At 40.7% G+C, this 2,010-nt stretch overlaps 1 non-coding gene across 1 annotated transcript; it reads left to right on the forward strand.

The window, feature by feature from the left end:
• The first annotated feature begins 770 nt into the window (after positions 1 to 770).
• Positions 771 to 877, forward strand: LOC121285748. Its single transcript, XR_005944768.1, has one exon. It is a non-coding gene; the product is annotated as a U6 spliceosomal RNA (small nuclear RNA).
• The last annotated feature ends 1,133 nt before the right edge of the window (positions 878 to 2,010 follow it).

A 2,010-nucleotide genomic window follows, 5' to 3' on the forward strand; every position in this document is an offset into this window, starting at 1 on the left:
GGATTACCCCTGAGACTGATATTGCTGTGGGTCTGAAGTCACATTTAGACCAGATCAGGTAAGGATGGCTGGTTGATTTTCCTAAAGGGAATTAGTGAGCCAGATGGGTTTCTACCACAATTGACAATGGTTTGATAATGAGCCAATTACTGAGACATACAAACATATGAACATACAAATTAGGAGTAGGCTTGGCCTAAATAGCCAAGTGGTTAGGTACTGGGCTTGTAACCCTAAGATCAAGAGTTCAAATCTCACAATGGCAAAACTATGAAACAATGTAACTTCATCTGAATAGGAACAGATGGAAACGGGTTTGTAATTGAAAGAGTTACAAAAGAAAGAGATGCTAAACCATGAAAATCACATTTTTGCTTGGCCTAAATAGCCAAGTGGTTATGGTACTGGGTTTGTAACCCCAAGATCAAGAGTTCAAATCTCACAATGGCAAACTATGAAACAATTTGGCTTGGCCTAAATAGCCAAGTGGTTATGGTACTGGGTTTGTAACCCTAAGATCAAGAGTTCAAATCTCACAATGGCAAACTATGAAACAATGTAACTTCATCTGAAACAGATGGAAACAGGTTTACTCAAAAAGAGTATCAAGAGTTCAAATCTCACAATGGCGAGCTTGGCCTAAATAGCCACGTGGTTATGGTACTGGGTTTGTAACCCCAAGATCAAGAGTTCAAATCTCACAATGGCAAACAATGTAACTTCATCTGAAACAGATGGAAACGTGTTTGTACTCGAAAGAGTTACTAGCAGTGCTCGCTTCGGCAGCACATATACTAAAATTGGAACGATACAGAGTAGATTAGCATGGCCCCTGCGCAAGGATGACACGCAAATTCGTGAAGCGTTCCATATTTTTAGCTTGGCCTAAATAGCCAAGTGGTTATGGTACTGGGTTTGTAACCCCAAGATCAAGAGTTCAAATCTCACAATGGCAAACTATGAAACAATGTAACTTCATCTGAAACAGATGGAAACAGGTTTACTCAAAAGAGTATCAAGAGTTCAAATCTCACAATGGCAAACTATGAAACAATGTGACTTCATCTGAATAGGAACAGATAGAAACGTGTTTGTACTCGAAAGAGTTACAAATTAGGAGCAGCAGCAGGCTACTTGGCCCCTCGAGCTTGCTCTGTCATTCAATAAGATCATGGCTAGTCTGATTGTAACCTCCACTCCACATTCCTGCCTACCCCCCATAACCTTCTACCCCAATGTTAATCAAGGATCTATCTTGCTCTACCTTAGAAATATTCAAAGACTCTGCTTCCACCACCTTTTGAGGATGAGAGTTCCAAAGACTCACAACCATCTGAGAGAAAAAAATTCGCCTCATATGTCTTAAATGAGCGACCCCTATTTTTAAACTGTGACCCTAGTTCTAGATTCTCCCACAAGAGGAAACATCCTCTCACATCCATCCTGTGAAGACCCCTCAGAATCTTAAAGGTTTCTTACTCTTCTAAATTCCAGTGGATACAAGCCTAACTTGTCCAATCTTTCCTCATTATCAACCACCCATTCCTGGCATTAATCCAGTAAACCTTCTCTGGACTGCTTCTAATGCATTTACATCTTTCCTCAAATAAGGAGACCAGTACTGTACCCAATACTTCAGATGTGGTCTTACTAGTGCCCTGTAGAACTGAAACATAACCTCCCTACTTTTCCCACCTATTTCCATTACTTTTAAATGTATTTCCATCCATTGTTTTATCTCTACCTTTTAGCCTATTTCAATTCCCCTCCACTCCGCCCCACTAGGGCTATCTGTCCTTTGCTCGTCCTGCTTTCCACCCTTAATGTCCCCATTAGCACATTTCTTAGCTAATATCACCACCATCAATATCTCTTGGTCCTTTTGTCTATGACACCTTTTGGTTATCTCCACCTATCACTGGCCCTCTATCCAGCTCTACCTGTCCCACTCCCCCTTAAACCAGTTTATATTTCACCTCTTTTCCATTTTTCTTTAGTTCTGATGAAGAG

This window comes from Carcharodon carcharias, chromosome 1 (genome assembly GCF_017639515.1).
Source record: "Carcharodon carcharias isolate sCarCar2 chromosome 1, sCarCar2.pri, whole genome shotgun sequence".
In the NCBI taxonomy this organism is placed as follows: Eukaryota; Metazoa; Chordata; class Chondrichthyes; order Lamniformes; family Lamnidae; genus Carcharodon; species Carcharodon carcharias.